The sequence below is a fragment of the Papaver somniferum genome, chromosome 3 (assembly GCF_003573695.1).
Source record: "Papaver somniferum cultivar HN1 chromosome 3, ASM357369v1, whole genome shotgun sequence".
In the NCBI taxonomy this organism is placed as follows: domain Eukaryota; kingdom Viridiplantae; phylum Streptophyta; class Magnoliopsida; order Ranunculales; family Papaveraceae; genus Papaver; species Papaver somniferum.
The window spans coordinates 87,540,922-87,563,457 of NC_039360.1; positions in this window are offsets into that span (position 1 = coordinate 87,540,922).

A 22,536-nucleotide genomic window follows, 5' to 3' on the forward strand; every position below is an offset into this window, starting at 1 on the left:
TTTCAACCGTTTAAATTAAGATTGATAGATGAGGTTTGGTATTTCGAAATGTTCTCATTTCTCATGGATATGTAAAATTTTATAAGACGAATAGGTCCCAAAATATTAGCGTCAAATACGTTATCGTTTAATTTTCATTGGCAAAGAAAAAGAAAAAAAAGTCTAAAGGAAAAAAAGTCTAAAGATAGTGCGAAAATAAAAGGGTGCGGGGACTTTTCTTTATTAAATTAATTATCGATAAAAATTTTATATAGAAAAGAAAAGGATGAAGAAGGAAGAGACATTTGCATGTGCATATCCAACCAGTCATGAAGTCCCAAACCTTATTTAAACGGCCTATGACAAGGCTCATCATGATTGATGTTGCAGAAGGAACCAGGAAACACAAATTTATATTCATTTATTAAATAATGTCAAAAACTACGAAAAATCATATTGGTGGGTTATACTGTGGCTAGAAAAAACGGAAGTTTTTCATGTCAAAACGATGGCTAAGTACATACTAAATGGGTTGAAACACAATTGTAGCTAAGGATTAGCTGAGCTCAAAATTATTGATGTTACTGTCGAAGAGACAACAAGAGAAATCTCAATCCAAAAGTGAACGGAATATTTTTGCTGATCACATGTTTTAAGGCAAACTAGCAGAGTAAAACCACGACACCTACCAACCATATTTTGCCCCTGCACCTCCTGTATCAAAGCTGACTATAATAATGCAAATCGAATCACATACCAAATCACATTTGATTCTATTGATCTGATTCTATGTCTTGCATTCATGACCGAAAACAAGTACCACGGACAGTTTTGATCATGCTGGTTTTATATTGTTTATACGTGGATAACTATTCGCCCAAGAAAGATTCGGTAGATCAAACACTCAGGCAATGTGTACTTCATAGCTAGGTACGTACGGTTTCCCGGAAGTCATGAAAATTTATTACCGTCAAAGTCAAAATCTGTGTTTTGGAGTTAGGATCTGTTTGGGGGAAACCACTTACGAGGGATTACAGAAATGGCGTCTAGAATGACCACTCACCATTTTGTATAGAAGAGCTTGTTCACTTTCAGTTGACAAATTTCAGAGATTGAATGCATAAATTTGTCACGCTAAATAAGCGTTAGTATTCGCGTCAGAGCGTTTAAGAAATAAGCTAAAAGTTATTTGTTGTGCTTTTGCTCCCAAGTACATGAGCTAATAATAATATCCCCTGGTAGGGACTGTTTCGTGCGAACATTTTACCATTAACAGAAAATTTTCTCATTATGATTATTAAGAATTAATTACAAAAGATGAACCAAAATTTGTATTACAATGTATTTGAACCTGTACATTTTTCATGACTAGCATCGGAAGAACTAAAAACTATAGACCGGCAAAGTGGGCAAGTAAACCGATCCAATTCTAGCCAAGTTTTGATACAATGTAGGTGATAAACATGACCGCAACCAGATAATTGACTAACTTCATCATCATTTCCAAACTCAACTAAGCAAACAGAACAGCATTCTTCGATCCTTTCGTTTGCTAAATCCAGTTCATCAAACCTTGAAACCGGCAGAAGTTCGTCAATGTCATTGCAAAGCTTTTCTTCATGCCACGACGAAATTTCGTAGCTATCGTAGCTACGAACTGGTTGATGATGATCATGACAAGTTCCAGAAACAAAACCAAGTAAACTTTTGAAAGCATTTGTTATTTGAAGAAATGGAATGTAGATACATGTATAGAAAATGATGGTAATGACAAGAAAATGTTGAGACTGAGCAAATGGGCAAAACATATTTCCTTTCTGTCTAGTTATGATGCTGTGTTTTTCTCTGTGTTTTTTCTTCTTCTTCTTTCTGTGTTTGAGATGAGAGACGAAGAATACTACTTATATAGCAATTATAGATTCGGATGCTGCCTTGCTTGTTTGGAATTTAGAGATTATTTTATTGTGTTTATAAATTATTTATTCCCGGTTCCTAGAAAGGGTTGCCAAGTGGACTTTAATAAACACCAGTTTTTATTTTGGGTTGGCTTGAGCCTTCCTCAGAGTTGGGGAAAGTCGGCGCCACTGCATTTAAATTGTTCCAAAGTCGGCACATTTCATCAAAAGGGTAGGCTCTTGTAGTTTACCAAGTTTCACATGCGATCTTTTGCAGTTGACTTTATGTGTATCCATTTCTCATGTGAAAGTATAAATCAGACAGTCAATGGTCTGGTGCAAACAGTAAAGTAGTAAACACCTAGAACTTAAGCATGTTCGAAGTTACGACAGTTATGAATACAAGAATGACAACGATAACGTAAAAATGTTGGCGATTAATTTGTGATGTTTTGTTGTTTGTTGCTCGAAGATTGATTTGGAATTGCTTATCAAATAGGCTTTTGTTGGTGAGTCAAATAGATGATGATCCAGTCAAATGGCTATCCTAGCAACCTTCATTAAATTATCTATCTGTTGAAATGGAGCTTTCTAACATCAGAAGTATCCCAACGGATATAGATCTATTTATCTGTCTGTTGAAATGGAGCTTTCATTTCCAAAATGGCGGGAGTGTTTTTTTTGTTTATAATCAAGAAAAAAAATGGATAAGAACATTTCTTTTGGGGTGAAAGAAAGTTAAGAAACCGATAAGAACTTGAAGAACCCAGCTGTGCCAGTTACGGCTGCACCTCCAAGGATGAGACTTAATTAGTACGACATTTCCTTGTAATGTGGTTCTTGATTTTGTAGTGTCAATAAAAGAAGCAATTATATCGATGGAGCTGGAAACCCAGTGTTTACAGTTCACGCTTGGAATTTGATATCAGAAAATAGGACGGTTCTATATAATTATCTATAGGGGAGGGAGGGTGGTGGGAGTATGTACGGTCTTGTTTGACTTGTACTTGACTTGGAATTGAATTACAAGGAAAGAGTAAAGATGCCGACCATATCACAAAGATCTCTTTCAGGAGTTTTCTAGGTAACCTAGAGTTTTCTCATTCTGTGAGTGCATTAATTTTTCTTAAATTAAGATGGGAGGGAGAAGAGGAAATATATGTTTATTTGGTCGATCTCCGACAGTGGGTGCTACTACTCCTAGGTGGAGTTTTTATTTACATTTTTATTTGTGGGGTTATATACAAGAAGAGTAACGCTTTTTTTCATGAACCATCTCTAGTAGTGTGGGGTGTTAGTTTTAGGATTTATTTTTTTGGATAAAGATAAAAATAATTCATTTTTTCTTATTGGTCTATAAAAATTTATTTTAACAATAATAATAATTAAAAAAATAGTCAAAAAAATGACATGAAAGTCATTCCCAAGGTCTAAATAAGATTTTTTAAGACCTTCATATTTATATTGACACCCTTCCTATTTTTGTAAATGGATTTAATGTAAACGAGGGTCTAAAATCATGTGTCAAAAAAAAAAAAAATAGAATCCTCCCCCTCCGTGAAATGCTCTTACAATAATAAATAATGTCGGTGTTAGCTGTTTCTGTTTTCCTGTCGTTGAAGCTACAATGACGCTGTTGTGGTCGTGACAAATTGTCTAACGAGTCACGGAGGCAAGAATTTATTTTTTTGTGGGGTCAAAGGAGATCTCTTTCAAAGTGTGAACGAGATAAGGACGTTGTTGCTTATTCTTAAAACTTTTGAAATGTTAACTGGAACGAAACTTAATGAAGATATATGACTAGCATAGGTGCAGTCGTGCGGATCCATTAATAATGATTTGGCTATGGAATTGAGTTGTAATGAGGTTGTTTAAAGAATGGAAGTTAAATCAGCTATATGGCAAACAAGTTAAATCAGCTATATGGCAAACAAGAATAAAAAAAAAAATTGTAAATCCGGGCTATTGACTCAGAAAAAGAATTTCTTCTCAAATCTTGAATTTCGAGCTTCTGGTTATTAATTCAGGTGATATTGATATTTTTTTGAATTTATTTTTTTGGTTTGTGTTATCAGTGATTGTTCTTCGTTAAATTCAAAGTAGTTAGCATGGATTCTGGTCCGAAAACCATGAATTTTAGTGCAAGTAATAATTCAGGTGATTTAGGTTTTAATTTTCATCAAAAATGAACTTCGAAAATTCCATCCATCGACCTTCCTGATGATCTTTCTGAGGAAGGATTAAATCCATGGAAGTTTTCTTTAGTTGGTAAACTAGATCTAAAAAAAATCAAGTTCGTGATGCTGCGGTAATATTGAGACGATTGTAAATTTGTTTCGTTAGGAAGAGGTTTTTTCACCATTAAGTTGGATAATGAAATAAATAGACAATATATTAAATCGGGTGTACTGGAAGTAACATTAGAAATTGAGTATTAAATTTTCGTCCTTCTGATCAGAGAAGCTCCAAAGCTACTTCAATAAAAATTGAGTATCAATCGGGTGTATGGGTTCGTTTTCCTAGATTAGGTTTGGAATTCTGGAGAAAAAAAATATTTTGTTCACAATCTATAAGGAAATTGAAATTGGAACTCCAACAAAAATTGATGAAGCTACTTCAAAATATGAAGTTGGGTATTGCAAATGTCCTAGTAGAGGTTGGTTTTGCTCAATTCATTCCATGTAAGATTCGGATTGGTACCAAACTGGGTAGTTTTTTTTTCCAGGATGTACTAATGCCAGATTGTCCAAAATTCTGTAACACTTGTAGAATTGTAGGGCATTTCATTAAATGTCGAGTGGAGAAAAATAAAAGTAAAATTAATCATTCTGGCGGAAAGGATAATAAACAACAGGGGAGTAGTGGAATGAAAGGTGTACCTTCTCCTCATACCCCTTTTGATATTTGTGATAGATCAAAGTTTGAAGGTGTCGATTCCGTAGTGGATTCTATTCAGGAGAAAGAAACTTTACAAACTACTGTTGTGGAGAATGTGTCAAGTGGAGGAAGATTTAGACCTCTGATACATGATGAAGGTGAAGAGGAATTTGAATCAGTCATAATGTAAGTATCAAAGATCTTGAAAATTGCTGAAGAAAAATCTTTAAATGATAGGATTGTCAAATAAACCAGTTCAAGTTACTTCATGGGTTAAAGTTGTGGAAAAGGAAATGGTTATCCATGCCGCTACATCATGTACTTCTAGAAGTATAATTGACAACATATAGGTAATCAAACCAGTTCATGTTAATAATAAGTATCATTTTTAGAAAACATCCAGAGAAATGGGTACCAAAAACCCCCCTCCAAACAATGAAAATTCTTTTTTGGAATGTCATGGGCCTAAGAAGATCTAGGACTTTGGACAAATGGTCTTTAGTCAATCGATTTAGTCCTTCATTGGTTTGGGTTGCAGAATCTAAAGTAGTTTTTAGTGCCTCATTTTGCAATAAATTGAAAATACCTGGAATGCAAAGTATGGTGATTCATAATTCTTCTTCAAATAATAAGGTAATACAGTGTTTGGTTGTTTGGAACAAAAATACTGCAACTCCTATTCTAGTATCTATTTCTAGCCAAAAGATTACAATTAGTGATGTTTTAGTATCAAGGGTTTATGCTCATGTTAAAGTTATTCAGATGAGGTGTTTGTGGTTAGAAATGGAATTGATTAGTGATTTAAAGAATCCATGTAATGTATTATGAGACTTTAATACAGCAGTTTCACAAGAAGAGAAATGTGGTGGGAGAACTCATAATGGAACATCCATTTTAGATTTTACAATTTGTTTGAATAATTGTGAGTTAATTCAAGCTTCTAAGACTGATTTGCAGTATTCATGGTCAAATTTTCAACATGGGAGTAACGGGATTTTATGTGATTTGGACAGAGTTATTTTTAACCAACAATGATTATAGTTATATGGTGATTGGGGTTACAAAGTTGGGTTGAGAGTTGTGTCAGATCATGCTCCAATTTTGGGGGATGTGCTAGCATCCCTAAGCCTAAAGATATTCTAAAAAAAATGCAAAAGATGTGAGTTTCTCATCCAAATTTTCTACAAGTTGTTGCAGAGGGTTGGTCTAAAGTAGTTATTGGTGATCCCGCTTTTCTTTTCTTGCAAAAGCTGAAGAATTCAAAGACAATTTTGAATGAATGGAACTGGACTGTATTCAGTAACATGCAAACTAAAATAAAAGAAGCTGAAGAAAATTAAAAGAGAAATTTAGGCATCTGATAATGATCTTTTTGATACAAACATTATGAGTAATTTAGTGAAGCTGGAAATGAATATGCAAGTATAGGGAAGTTCGGACCAACACTTTTAGAAACAAAAATCAAGAATTAGGTGGATAGAGGAGGGAGCAGCAAATACAAGTTTCTTTCACACCAATTTAAAGATCAGACAATCAAAAAAATTCATGAGATTGAAGACAACAATGGAAACATTATTTCTGACTAATCTCAAATTGCTGACTCTTTGGTTAACATTTTATTAAAGAGTTTGAATCAGAATGCAAATATTATTGACCGTTTATTGGAGGCTATTCCTCGAGCAGTCACAATTGAAGATCAAGCAATATTAGATCTCATTCCTGGTGCAGATGAAATAAAAATAAAATGTCTTTGATATGGATCCAGAAATTTATCCTGGCCCTGATGATTTTTCTGGAATATTTTATAGATCTTGTTGGGAAATAATACAAAATGACTTAGTGGATGCAATTCAGTTTTGTTGGAAGAGAAGATTTATACCCAAAGGATTGAATTCTAGTTTCTTAGTTCTTTTACCTAAAAGAGATGGAGCAAAAAAAAAAAAATCAACTCAGACCTATTGGGTCGAGTAATGTGTTATTTAAAATCTTCACCAAAATAACTACAACCAGAATGAGCAATTTAATGGTAACACTGGTGTATCCACAGCAAGTTGCTTATATCAAAGGGAGAAGTATTCATGGGAAATTTTTGTTGGCTTCTGAGCTAGTGAATGGAATGAAAATAAAAAGTAGAGGAAGTAATGTGGGTCACAAGCTTATGACTCAGTCAGCTGGAAATTCCTTATCAAAGTATTGAATAGGTATGGGTTCTCAATTCATGGTGTGATATTAACTTTGTTTCAGACAAGAAAAACATCAGTTGGTGAATGGAGGGCCTTATGGATTTTTTTTTCTGTTGGAAGGGGTTTGAGATAAGGTGATCCTTTGTCTCCAATTTTTTTTTAATGAAATATGTCTTAAGTAAAAATATATATCATCTAGTAGTAGATGGTAAAATGTTTTTAATGGTGATCAAAAATGGAATACATCCAACCCATTTGTTCTTTGCAGATGATGTGTTTATATTCTGCAATAGAGCTAAGAGAAGTTTGAAAAAAATTATTTACATTGCTTGATGGATACTAGGCTAATTCTAGTCAAATCATTAACAGAGTGAAAATAAAATGTTTTGTTGGTGGTACATCTCCAAGTAGAAAACAACAAATTAGAAAAATGGTGAATATGGATTAAGCAAAATTTCCTGATAAGTATCTTGGTGTTATGCTAGCTCCAGGGAGAGTGACTGAAGCTATGGTGTGGCCTACACGTACGGTGGAAGTATTTCAAGGAAAACTATCTTCATCGTAAGGTAAACTACTATTTTTTTCAAGATAGGTTAGTCTTGATTTACACAATCTTATGTAGTATAGATTCTAATAACATGACAGTTTATAAAAGGCCTGCTTGAGGGATTAAAATTTATGAGAAGATAATAAGAAACTTTGTATCATCTAGAGACAGTTAGTAAAGAAATTTAAAATAATATCCTGGAAAAAGGTGTGTACTTCATACTGTAAAAGAAGGCTTGGAGTACGAAGTTTAGAAGTGATTAATAAGGCATTATTATTGAAAGCGATGTGGAAAACTTGTGGCATCTAAGGAAGAGTGGGCATTATTCTTTTCATCCAAATTTAAAGACAACACTAAAGGACATGTTTAACGAAAGTGTAAGCTGAGATTGGAAAACTATCAGTTTGGCCGTCTTCTGAAGGGTGTGACCGATATTCGGATGTCTAAACCTCTTGGGGTGAAACCACATTCAAGCAAATCTGCTTCAAGGAATGTTAGTACTTCATGGTCCACGAATATTCGAACTAGTCAAAAAGGTAGTATGCAAAATTGGTTCAAGAAGAACTCAATGAAACATTCACAGATATGGGTTCGTAAGTGAAAAAGCGGGGGTACAACAACCTCACCCAATATTTCGATTAGAAATATGTATGGATAAACTCCAATATAGTTTAAGAGAATCAACTAGACTCAATCTTAATAAAGTATATCAAAGAGTTATATCTCTCTTTCTCGATTCATTCTTACTCAAGCAAATAGTAATATGCGAGTCTAATTGAATACAAGAGAAATCACTTGAACGGTACCAAAGACCAATGTTAAAGTATCAATCAATTTCAATCAACAACCAAAGGTCGGATTTCCAATTGATTGATTCTAACACACAACTTGTGATATTTCAATTATATAACAAAATATAATGCGGAATAGAAATGACACAGACACCGGAATTTTGTTAACGAGGAAACCACAAATGCAGAAAAACCCCGGGACCTAGTCCAGATTGAACACCACATTGTATTAAGCCGCTATAGACACTAGCCTACTACAAACTAAATTCGGTCTGGACTGTAGTTGAACCCCAATCAATCTCACACCGATTCAAGGTACAGTTGCGCTCCTTACGTCTCTGATCCCAGCTGGATACTACGCACTTGATTCCCTTAGCTGATCTCACCCACAACTAAGAGTTGCTACGACCCAAAGTCGAAGACTTTAATAAACAAATCTGTATCACACAGAAAAGTCTACAAGAATAGATAAATCTGTCTCCCACAGAAATACCTACAAGTTTTGTTCCATCTTTTGATAAATCAAGGTGAACAGGAACCAATTGATAAACCAAACTTATATTCCCGAAGAACAACCTAGTATTATCAATCACCTCACAATAATCTTAATCGACGCGACGAAAGAAGATATTGTGGAATCACAAACGATGAGACGAAGATGTTTGTGACTACTTTTATATCTTGCCTATCGGAGATATTAATCTCAAGTTAATCGTTACGATTATACTCAAAACGATAAAATCAGCAAGATCAGATCACACAACTACGAGAAAGTAGTATCGGTCTGGCTTCACAATCCCAATGAAGTCTTTAAGTCGTTCACCTGGTTTTTAAGAAGAAACCAAAGGTTAAAGGAGAATCGACTCTATCTCATACAACTAGTATCACACAGGAGGTGTGGGGATTAGGTTTCCCAGTTGCTAGAGTTCTCCCTTATATAGTCTTTCAAATCAGGGTTTGCAATCAATGTTATCTTGGTAACAAAGCATTCAATATTCACCGTTAGATGAAAAGATGATTCTTTCAACCGTTGGATCGAAAACTTAGCTTGTTACACACAAATGAAATGCACGATTTTAGGTTTGTGTAACCGTACCCAAACATGTACATTTGTTGGTTCAACAATAGTTAACCAAATGGTTAGCCATATGAGCACTTTCATATCAACCATATTCTTCTTCACCATAACTAGTTCAAATTACTCAAATGAACTAGTTAGAGATTTGTTCAATTGCAAAGAAATCTTATGTAACTACACAAGACACAGTCGAAGCAAAAACGATTTGATTCACTTGAATCGGTTCATGAACTTTATAGCCACGGTTTGCATTTTGCATTCCTTAGTTAATATAAATATAAGTTCACAAACAATCGTCTTTAGATATAACCAACTTAAGTTCGCAGACTTAGTTCGCGGACTTAAGTTCCCGGAAGGAGTTCTCAAACTCCAGCAGATTTTCTCGGGTCGAGAACTTCCGCCAGTTCGCGGACTGAGTTCACGGCTCTTGTTCCGGTTCTCTTGATCAACAAAGTTCGCAAACTTCGGTTCAAGGAAAAAGGACTTATACATATATGTGTTGCCACACAATGATTATATCCATCATTGGTTATATAATCTAAACTCTCATTTCAATCATTGAAATATTCTTAGAGGACGTTATTATATAGTTGTTATTCACAAACTATTTTTCGTCAAAGTAAGCAATTTTCAAAGTGATTAAAACGTATGATGACTTTCGTCACTAGGTAAAGATGAACTTGGCAAAAGAAAAAGCTTACCAACACATATTTCGAGAAATAGATAGGCGAGATAAACTCGACTCGAAATAGCAAATGTGTATAATCAAAGTCTATATAGCAAAACGACTTTTGTCTCAAAGATAAGAGATAGAGTAGATAGACTTTTGAGTGATAGATAAGTTCAAGTCTCCACATACCTTTTAGTCGATGAAGTTCCACCAGTTCCTTGAGTAGTCTTTCGTCTTGTATGATGATTTCCATGGAGTTCTCGAGCTCAACTACACTTTCTATCCTAGTCCGAGACTTAGCTATAGTATACTAGAAATCAAGACTTATAGTTTTGATCACTAACATTTACAAACATGCTTGAGATAGCAACGCATGCGAGTTCGGCCCAACAATGCTCTAACAGTAAGGATATTCATACACCTCCTATGAAATTTAATGTTTTCGTCAATAAAACGATTCAACAAGCTAACATGAATATGATTATTACAGGGTATAAGGATCTTATTGATAAGAAACCATTCTTTTCGAGGTAAGCAATCTCAAGTAAGGATTCTAATAGTGTCTCTTATTATGATGACAGAAATTTCTATGATCATTTTTCACGCTCCAAACAGACTTTCTTAGTAAAAGGAAGAGGTAAATGATGGTATAATTCCTCTGGTGAGCGTACAACTCACCCTTGTGCAAATTAGGCACAAGTTTTGGAACCTTATCTATGAAAATCCTGCTGGATAAGGATTACTGGGTGACATGTTGATGAGTGCCAAATATTGTATATATTTGCACCTTTTTATTGGCATTTAACTCATCATTTGTGCACTAACGCTCCATTTTATCCCATATTTTGTGTTTTCGTTGTTTTCAAGAATAAATACTTTTCTCAATTAATTTTGCATTTTTAGGTACTAAATAAAGCCTGGTTAACTCACGGAGCGACTGAACTATCCATTGGTGAAACACCTTAGGTAAGTGATGGACTTGACACTTCTTCCTTATCTGTTACAAGGACAAGAGTATCATAATCAGTTGAATACATAGTATGAGTTAATGGTGGATTCGATAACCTTAGTTCCCTCATTCTCACTGTTTACACCCTTAGTTCATTCATGCTCTTGTTTATTAAACATTGCACATTTCTTCCACTGTCTTATATGTGCTCCTTTACACACTGCTTTGCACTGCTGCGCTTTTTGCTTTCAATCACTGCCCAAAATTCTCTGAAATCAGTTAAGCAAAAGCCAAGATTCAACTACACACACCAAGTCCCTGAGGACAAACCCCTTCTTACCTCACTCACTACAACTGACCCTGTATACTTCCAGGTCTAAGTTGTAGGTTCTTTTAAAACCTCACCAAGTTTTTGGCGCCGCTGCCGGGGACTTGGCTGCTGTGTGGTTGAAGCTTTGTGTATCTTGCTTTGCTGTTTTCTGTTTTCCTTGCTGTTCATATTAGTTTTTCTTTACTTACATCTTAGCTAACTTACTGTGCATTTAGTGTAAGCATATTTGTTGTTTTTCCGTAACTGCATTTTAGTTTCTCATCTGTAGCTGCACCTGCATCTCATACTCTTTGCTCATTGTTTGCTCTTGATCTTGATCTTTACTGTCCTGTTCTTGTTGTACATTCCCTTGTCTTGCTGTTTCTTGCATCTTATTTGCATTATATCATCTTGCAGTCTTCACTGCATCATTTTCTTGCATCTATTCATCCCATGCTTCTATTGCATTCTGGTAGCATATTCTTTGATGTTTACAAAAAATCATTTCATTTCATTTAGCATAACTTGTAAATACATTTGCATCTTCACTGCATATTGTTCTTGCATTTATCTTTGCATACTGTTATGCATCATAACTTGCATCTTTCAATTAATCTTACTGCCTCCTGCATTCACATAATCTCTGCCTTCTTGTTGTGCATCTCATTGCATTTCACTGAACTTGCAAATTTTACTGCTGCTGTGGTGATGTGGAGCTGGTATTGCTGCTGCTGCTCTTGGCTGTGCTGCTGCTGGTGGTGCTGTTGTTGCTGTGAACCAAATCCCAACTGGGTTGTGCAACTAGAACAACAGAGCAGCTGGGCTGTGCTAAAAAGAGTAAGCCTAAACCCAATAACTGTGTGGGCTTGCTTTAAAAACTGAAATTATGGGCCTTGTAAATTGATTCTGAAACTCTTGAACCCAAGTGCACTTTGTTTCTGAACTCTGGGCTTGAACCCGACTCAGAATTTGTAAAACGTTTTTAAGCCCAAGTGGGCCTCGTATTTTGGCTAACTGAGAGCCCAAAAATCAAATACCCAGCTGTGCCTCGTGCATTTATGGGCTTGGTTCACTGAACTCGTTAGTTGGGACGTGTACCCAAATATCTAGGCCGTTCGCTGGGCTTGTCCCACATAAAATTTGAACCAGTTAGCTGGGACTCATCCCATTAAAACCAAAAGGAGTTTTCAAAACCCAACTAAAAACCAAATTGCATTCTCCCACCAATGTGGGTTTGCTCCTAACAACAAAACCAAAAGTTTTCTCCCAACTCAAAACCAAATTCTTGCTCCACCAATGTGGGCTTGCTCCCAATTTTAAAACAAAAGTTTTTATCTCCCAGTTAAAACCAAAAGTTTTCTCCCATTCAAAAACCAAAATTTTTTCTCCCTCTTTTTAACCAAAAATCCCAAATAGGCTTTACCTTTAAAGCCTAAAAACCAAATTTTTGAAACCCATAACTGAAAAGTGTGGGCCTTATTTCTCTTTTTGAATTGTGTGATTGTTTGATAAACATAACATGTCTGGATTTTGGTCTGCCACTGGGAATAAATCTATTAGAGAAGCTTACGTGCAAGATTCACCTTATGAGCCTCCCACAGACCATGATGTCAATAGTTATAGGGGTTATTATTATGGACCTTCTGTAGGTCATGAACCTCAATATGCAAACCCTAATGACTATTCACACATGTATCATCCACCATTGAGTGAAAATGAACATCTAGACAATATCCAACTCACACATTCGTCACTTGTGAATCAGTTAGAGGCTCGGATCACTGCTTTAGAAATGCAAACATATGAGAAATCTGTAGCATCTAGTTCACATAGACGACCTGAAATCTATGCATGTACCTTATGTGGTGGTTTAGACCACCCGGATAAATATTGCTATATTTTGCATGATTATAGGCAATTTAGAGAATCCCATGAAAATCCAAATTATGAAATGCCCACAAATTGTGAGGCTGGTAGTCATTGGGACCATAATCAATCCTTTGAGGGTTGCGATCAATCTTTTATAAACCCTAATGACCATGCACACATGTACCATTCACCACAATTTGAACATGAATAATTTTGTACTCCCATGAATTTAGACCCCACCACAGAAGCTTTCAGACTCAGTGAGCAAAACTTTGCTAGATCTACATCACGAATTCAGGCTTATTTAGATCAGATTTTGCTTCACCTACAAAAGGAGGAAATTCATGAGGAAATGTATGTTGTCCCTAATGAAGTGTCTAGTCCCATTCATGTAAATGATGTTGAATATGAACCTAATTTAGAGGAACATGAATCGACTAATGACACCACCACTGTTAATGAGGACCAATATGCATGTTAACATGATGATGATTATGAAGATTATGATGATAATGATGTTATGTTAGAAGAAACATGAAAATATTGTGGAACCTTTTGGTTCAATAACATATGGCTTCTCGCCCTCGACCTTCATGAATGTTGTTTCTTCTAATACTCATAGCAAATCATATGATTTTGATATTGATATGGTACTTGTACAATTGTTCTTCGAAGATGAGCATGACATAGGAATAGTTGAATCTTCTGTAGACACTAATGTTAATATGCATGAAAACAAATTTGATGTGTCTGATTCCTTGCCTAAGTCACAAAATGTTATTTCTTCCGATGTTGATTTGAGTACTACGGACAATCATGATACCGATTTAGGTCTTGATGTTTTGTTCGATGAATGTGAGCATGATTTACCAATTTCTGATTTAGGGGAAGTATGTGTTGGTACTATTGATCTTATCCATGAAAATAACTTAGAAGTACCAACTTTCTTACCTAAATCGCATATTGAGATTATTCCACCCAACCTAGATTTGGTTTGTAACAAAACTTGTAAACCAAATTTTCTGAAAATTCCCAATCTAGGCCTGGAACTGTGTGCCTCCCAAGTCCTTTTGGACTATTTTGCATCAAAATACAACATTTTTAAAGAGCCACAGTTGGAATTAATTTCTCTGACCATCCCAAACAAAGTCCATTTTGAGTTAGACCTTGTGAATCCTGCACCCCTAAAATGGAAAGATTTTGTGCTTAAAAGTAAACCTGCTGAAAATTACAGGTTTGGGGGTGATTCATCTGGTTTTTCACTCTCGCTCTCATTTCAGTCCAATTTTAGTGTTTTGAAATTGTCTATGTTTCGACACTTTGTCTTTTGGGTTGATCCTCAACTCTTTAGACTGTATGTATATAGTGATTTGTTTGTATATAATATGGTAGGTAATGTTTAGTGGAATCATATGTTTTCTTTTTTATATTGTGCTAATCCAATATCCTCTCAGTTGAGTTACTGTTGGGTTTTGCCTTGAATAATGAAGTTCAAAACTTGCTTTCGCCAATATCCGGTAATCTCTTTCCTTTTTCTACACTTAGCATCGTTCTCATGGTATGTGTTATAATCATGTTTATCTTTTGAAACATTGAGGACAATGTTTAGTTTAGGTTTGGGGGTGAAAAGTAGATACTTTGATAACATGCTATAATTGAAAACAGAACTCTTTATTTTTGAAAAAAAAAAACATAAAAATGGAGCTCATTTACCTTGAAATGTTGACTCTTGTGCATGTATGTAAACATAAGGATTCTTAGTCTAGATATTTAGGCACCCTGATTCTAGCACAATTCACATCGTGATAAGAAATTCGCACACGCACGATCTACCAATACATGTATAACCTCAACCTTGAGGTGTTCTATCGGAAGTCACGATTGCCAATCACTTTAGAATACTGAACGAAACTTGACTAGCTTGTTCTTTGGTTGGTTGGGATAGAAGGTGGAGGTTACATTAAGAAAGACAACCATCGAATTTAACTGGGTGCATCAAAAAGGGCTACCTCTTGCAAAGTGTCATGTAATTTTTTGTTTATTTTTGCTTATGTATCAAAAGAGTTACCATGTTGTAAATATTTTTTTTCTCTCTCAAAAAAAATAAAAAAAAATCAAGTATTTATCAATTCCATCCTCTCTTGTTCCAAAAATAAAAGAGAGTAGTCAATGTAAATAAGAGTCATATTTTGTGTTTTTGTGTTATAAGCAAGGAAGGGTGTATGCCATTGATGTACAACGCGAGTAATTGTGAAATACCTCCAACTCATTCACAATTCTCGTAAAGTCCGGACAGCTAGCTAGATTTCGACCTCGGTTCTTAGCCTGAGAAACTATCTCTTGGTGATTAGTAGTCATAACGTCCGATCTTTCTTTACACATGTGTAGATACACTTTACACTCTTATCACATGTCTTTATTTATTATCAGTGCTAGGATTCTGCCTTTGATGTGCCTTTGATGGCTAGATTGACATCTCCATTTTGCTGTGAGCTTCTACTGTCTTGCACATGTCACATTTCATGGAATCTGAGCTTATATTTTGTCCTAGAACTTTGTAGGTACGTTCTAAGCAAACCTTCACGAGACTTCAACTCGTCCACTAGGGACACTTAGTGGGTTAAAAGGCTTATTGCATTCGCTAAATGCAATCGAGAGACCAGCGACAGTGGTATAGGTAGGATTTCCTTAGTTTTGTTTTACTTGAGGACAAGTAAAATTCAGGTTTGGGGGTATTTGATGAGTGACAAATATTGTATATATTTGCACCTTTTTATTGGCATTTAACTCATCATTTGTGCACTAACGCTCCATTTTATCCCATATTTTGTGTTTTCGTTGTTTTCAAGAATAAATACTTTTCTCAATTAATTTTTCATTTTTAGGTACTAAATAAAGCCTGGTTAACTCACGGAGCGAAAAGAACAAAGACACGGGAAAAAACCGAAGGAAACTCTAGCGGAAAAGAAGTGAAGAATGCGGTGTGGAAGACTCAAGGATGAAAATGGGCTTAACAAAGAAGAAATTGTTCTTAAAGAAGAAGTGAGCTCAAGATTACCTAATCCAAAATCCATTTCCTAAACCCAAACCCATATCCTAAACCCAAAATCCAAACCCAAACCCGCTTCTCTCCTTAGCCGTCAGATTGGATCAATTCCATCATCTAACGGTCGCTTCATCAGAGTACATCGAGCTTTGATGTTCATGTCTAACACTATAGCACCTAACTCCATCTTGGACCGTCAGTTTTGATGTATTCCATATCCAACGGTCGCTCCACATCCACTTCCATCGCGCCGTTGGATCATTCTCTCATCTTTTCATCCAACATCTTCCCTTCGCTGACATCAAAATTTGATGAGCCCGCTCAACACCATAACCTAGAATACCTATACCCCAAAACAAACAGCCCCTAACCCATTCTTCTCTCGAGCTCTTCTTCCCCTTCTTCCCAAAAATTTCAGAGCCTGCAACTCCATCACCACCACCATTCCATCACTGCCACCATCTCCATCTCACCCCAGACCTCGAGCGTCACCACCACTACCTTCCCCCGACAGAAACCCATCACCCTAGTTTCCCTCTCTCTCATTCCTAGCATCATTCCTAGATGCTATGAATTCAACAGTGAGAAGCTAGGGTTCACTAGGAGTGCAGAGAAGACCAAGAAGGCATGGGTTCGTAGCAGAAAAAGCATGGGTCGAAGTGATAGAGCAGTTATCTAGCATGGGTGGTACGAATTGTTTAGGTAATTTTCGAAACCCTAGTTTTGGAAATTAGGGATTTTTTTTAGAACTCATTGAAACTATAAATTGAGTGTGTGGGTGTGAGTAGGAGGTATGCCCGGGCTAGCCGGAGCACCAAGCTCTTAGTGTTCTGTAATTTTACTATTTCATCTGTTTCATCCAGTAGTATAATTTGATCATGTTTTAGTTCACTAAGCTAAGGTTGAGATGAAACCATAGGTTTGTACTATGTTATTTATGTTGTTTGTGTGATTCTTGGATGCTTAAAATGTTGTATGATAGATTTAATCTCAGTGCATCAATACTCTGCTCTCACAATGTATGTCAAGCATCCATTGTAGTTAGGACAACATTGTGTTGATTGAACTGCAACTCATGCCTTAGAGACTGTTATGAATCCTCTGACTAGTTGTGCTTTAGTTAGACAGTTAGTGCTTAGGATTGATACTTTAGGTGAGATTGAACTATCCATTGGTGAAACACCTTAGGTAAGTGATGGACTTGACACTTCTTCCTTATCTGTTACAAGGACAAGAGTATCATAATCAGTTGAATACATAGTATGAGTTAATGGTGGATTCGATAACCTTAGTTCCCTCATTATCACTGTTTACACCCTTAGTTCATTCATGCTCTTGTTTATTAAACATTGCACATTGCTTCCACTGTCTTATCTGTGCTCCTTTACACACTGCTTTGCACTGCTGCGCTTTTTGCTTTCAATCACTGCCCAAAATTCTCTGAAATAAGTTAAGCAAAAGCCAAGATTCAACTACACACACCAAGTCCTTGAGGAAAACCCCCTTCTTACCTCACTCACTACAACTGACCCGGTATACTTGCAGGTCTAAGTTGTAGGTTCTTTTAAAACCATACCACATGTGTACTATTTATTTCAAGTAAAACTTAGATGTGATGAGCTATAATCCTTTTCATATTGCAACCTTTACGTATTCTCTATGATAGTTTCAATCAGACACGAATGTTAACATTTCTTGTTGAGCTAAGCTCTAGAAAAGTAAAGCATTCTCTGATAAAAATCTTTACATGAATAATAATTTTCTTGTACTTTGGACTCAATGTTCATTGAGCTAAGGATACATTGATAAATAAAGAAGAATATTTGTCATAGAAAAGGTAAAAAATTGCAGTATGAAATTGTTGTATGCTCTCTAACGAGATTGTTTACTATCCTCGAAAGATTGCGTCTAAAACTCTATAGGAACGATGGGTCGCGTACCATGAGAAGGCGCACGTACTCTTATTTTGTGATCGTACGAAAACCCTAATTAAGTTAGGTCACGACCCGACCGCCATCCCAGATAATACCTCCTTGCAAACTCTTATATATACCTTAACTTACGACTGAGAAATTCTCATCCAAGGAGTTCCGCAACCAATCATGTACTCTATGTCACGAATCTTTGAAAGCATGTAGAGACCTCTTAATTGCGATGGTATTGAAACAAAAGGAAAGAAGAGAACTCTGGTTGACGACGAAGTTGTTGAATCATCTGAAGATCTTCCTGGTGTGAATTGTTATTTCGCCTATGATCATCAAGATGTTGAGCGTGAAGAGATGATCTCTGCTAATGTTGTTTATGATTTTCTTAAACAATTTGAGGAATCAAAACTAGAACTTGTTGAAACACTAAAAGGTCTAGACATGTTAAGGACTGAGTTGAAAAAAGGTTTTTGCTGACCTTGTTCTCATGAAATATCATGTTCGTGATCTTCTCGACGAGGATATCTTCTCTGAAGAGCTCATGGATACAGTTGCTGACAAATTCAAAGGTCTCAATACCGATGAAGAGTCTGGAAAAATCTAGTTTAATTTGTTTTCCATCTTATTTTCTAGGAAACTTCTTGTGAGAATTTATTCTTGCTTTTGAGAAGGATAACTAGGGTTTGGTATAACAAATATTGTGATTACACATGCTATTTCCAAAGATTTTCATCTTGCATGTTTTTAGATTTGTTTATTTAAATTATAGAGTTTTTGGAAGATGAACTTGTAATATGTAATCATTATTGGTTTAATTATTGCAAAATTCTTATGAAATATATGTGCCTTTACGTTTTCGTGAATCGAGATGATATTTCATATATGCTCAGAAGTTAAATATATTATGTTTTTATAAACTAAAAATAGAACAAACTCTTTGTGAATTTTATCGCAGTATCGATCTTCTTGTGATCACACTTTTATGTTATTACTGCATCATACGCTCCGTAAAATTTTCTTATGTTGAGTCATACCAATTAAAATTATCTCTTTGTTCGTAACTGGTGTTGAGATTAATTTAAGTCGATGTTCAGGATACAAATCCATGTGATTTGTTAATGTCCGACAAAATCCTTCCTTGTTCAAGGTAAGGTCACTCATGTTGTTCTCTTGGGAATGACATCAAATGGGGAGAGTTCTTAAATGAACTTGTGCTTAATTACTATATCTTTGTGGGGTGTGTGGCTGTGGAAATTTACAGGGGATGCTTGTATCTCAAATCTCCTAGATGAGCGCTAACTATTTTCTTAATATGTGATATCATCTAAATAAAGTTGATATGAGGTGTTACATATTAACCATGTTATTATGTATTATATTTAACCACCTTTGAATCCTGGAGTATCTTTTGGTTGAATTCATTATGATCCCATGATTTTCATATCTTTGCCAATTTTTGCGAAAGAAAGAGATATAACTCTGAATATTCTTCCTTGATTGAGATTCATTAAGTTGAACTCTTGGAATTATATTTAAGTTGGTCCATACATGTTTCCTAAGAAAAAGTTGGTGGTATATTTTGGTACCCCCAGTATTTTCACATAAGTTCAGTTGGGAACAGTCCACGAACCTGGTTGGCGAACCATGGTGAACTAAATTTTATATGTTGGATTAATTGGTTAGCAGTTTTCCAACCCAGTTCACGAACTGTGGTCAACTCAATTCTGGAGTCTAAGGGTTGGCGAACTCGGTTCAAGAACCGTAGCACCCTGACTTATGAACAAGCCTCACGGTTGGAGAACCGTTGTACCAACTGCCCTGACAATGTTTTGCAGATGCTCAAAGACTTATTATTTTAATATGTTTAGCATTGCTAGAACTCTCTTAAACACTTCTAAGACTTTATTGATTTATTAAACACTTATGTGTTTGAATCATGATTAATTTCTTAGATGTTTAAATGGACATCAAGTAGCTTTTAGTTCTTTGGCTAACTTGTCAAACCGAACAGTCATTATACACGGTTTATTAACCCAACCTATGTGTATAGTCTTTTATTGTAGTTTGAAGAATTATTTTGTTTGCTTGATTCTCAAGTTATCTTAGCTTGAATTCTAAGCTAACCCTGGTCTTTGAAAACTATAAATAAAGCATCTCTGTCACCTGGAAAAATCAATCCCTGACACTTTGTGTCCTAGTTGATTATGGAGTCGCCTTTATTGACCTTTTAAGTCTACGACTAAAAAGACTTTGCTTGGGGATTCATGAATCCAGGTACAACTATCTTTAACTTGATAGTTCGGAAATCCTGATTTTGCTTTTCTCTTATCGAGGATTTCGTAATATCTTTCAGGTAAGATAAATAGTAATCACAAAGTTCTCTTCGTTTCATACTTTGTGATTCCTCAAGATAGATATCTAAAGACTAATCTTAGTTGATCTTTCGACGCTTGTTCTTGAGAGGTGGTTAAGAATCTAGGCTGACATTTAGGAGTCGTAAGTTCCGGATTTGTGAGGTTTGCTAGCTTACTATTGCAAACAGATCTCCATACCTTGATCTTTGATCTAAACGAAAATCAAATAGGCTTATCTGTTAGAGAAAAATTGGTATGAAAAGTATTCACTTTGGATGAAGGCTAAAGCAACTCTTAGGATGTAAAGGACGTCATCTAAGGGAATCAAGTGCGTGGAACCTTGTGAGGTTCAATAGACGTAAGTAGCGCTATTGTATCTGGATTGCTTGGAGGGTGGATTCGATCTCAAATACATTCCAGTCCGAAGTCTGATAGTAGGCCAGTGTCTGTAGCGGCTTAATATAGTGTGGTGTTCAATATGGACGAGGTCCCAGGGGTTTTCTGCTATTGCGGTTTCCTCGTTAACAAAATTTCTGGTGTCTTATGTTTTTCCTTTTCTGTATTATATTGTTTATCTTTATAATTGGATTTACACATGTTGTAATTATTCAATCTAAATAGATAAGTCCTCTTAATTGTAATCGATTACGAGACTAGTTTCTTGTAGAATTCGTATCTTGAAAGGTAGATAACAAGTTTAACAACTTGGCGGAATTCCGAATTAATTATTTGGATACGGCTAAATTGATCTTGGATATTGATTTTTGAGATAGTCCAAGTACTCTGCTTAATAATCAGGTTCACAGACCTTGTGTCTATATACATACTGATTGAGCAGAGGTTGAGATATTAACTCTATAAAATTTTCAAAGATCATTAAGTTGGTCTACTTGCAATTTTGTCAAGTTTTGTCTATACAGGTTTTCGAACGAAAAAGTTGGGTGTACTTGGTATCCCCTACGCTTTCAGATAAATTGAGATTAAGAGAACCAAAATTATTATCTCCTTCATTCATTTGTCAACTATTCAGAGGAGCTTGAGACTTACAAGACCGATGAGGAACAAATACAGTTATTGATAAAAAGAGGATGTGGGTGTCTTGGGTTAAAATCTGCACTCCTGAAAAGTTACATGATTTGGGAGTTAACAACATAAGATGTAGAAGTAAAGATTTGAATGCATAGTGGATACGGACATATACTGGGGATAAAAATACTCTGTGGAGGAAAGTAGCTCCGTGAAAGCTCAAGAACAATAATAATCTCTTGTTTCCTACTTATGATGCTAAACCCCAAAGAAGAGGCTTCTTGGAATCAATTATGAAATCTACAACTTTTTTGCAGGGGGAGCCGACTTTTGAGGAATAGGTGGGGAAGTCACCGATAAGCACATTAAGGAGGGTGTAAAATGAGCTAAAATAGCTAAAGTTGGTTTTAAACTGCTAAAATTGGGTTTGGGTGCTGAAAAAGAGGGGATCTAACAAACTCACCCAATATTTCGCATAACAATTTGTAATCTGTATGGACTAACTCCAATATACTTTTAAGAGAATCAACTAGATAGTTAAACTCAATCTTAAAAAGTATATCAACGAGTTATATCTCAATTTCTCGATCCAATCCCAACTCAAACAAATAGAAATCTGCGAGTCTGATTGAATACAAGAGAAATAACTTGAACGGTACCAAAGACCAATGTTCAAGGATCAATCAATTTCAATCAACAACCAAAGGTTGGATTTACCAATTGATGAATACAACGCACAACCTGTGATATTTCAATTATATAACAAAATATAATGCGGAAAAGAAATAACACAGACACCAGAAGTTTTGTTAACGAGGAAACCGCAAATGCAGAAAAACCCCGGGACCTAGTCCAGATTGAACACACACTGTATTAAGCCGCTACAGACACTAGCCTACTTCAAGCTAACTTCGGACTGGACTGTATTTGAACCCCAATCAATCTCACACTGATCCAAGGTACAATTATGCTCCTACGCCTTTGATCCCAGCAAGATACTGCGCACTTGATTCCCTTAGCTGATCTCACCCACAACT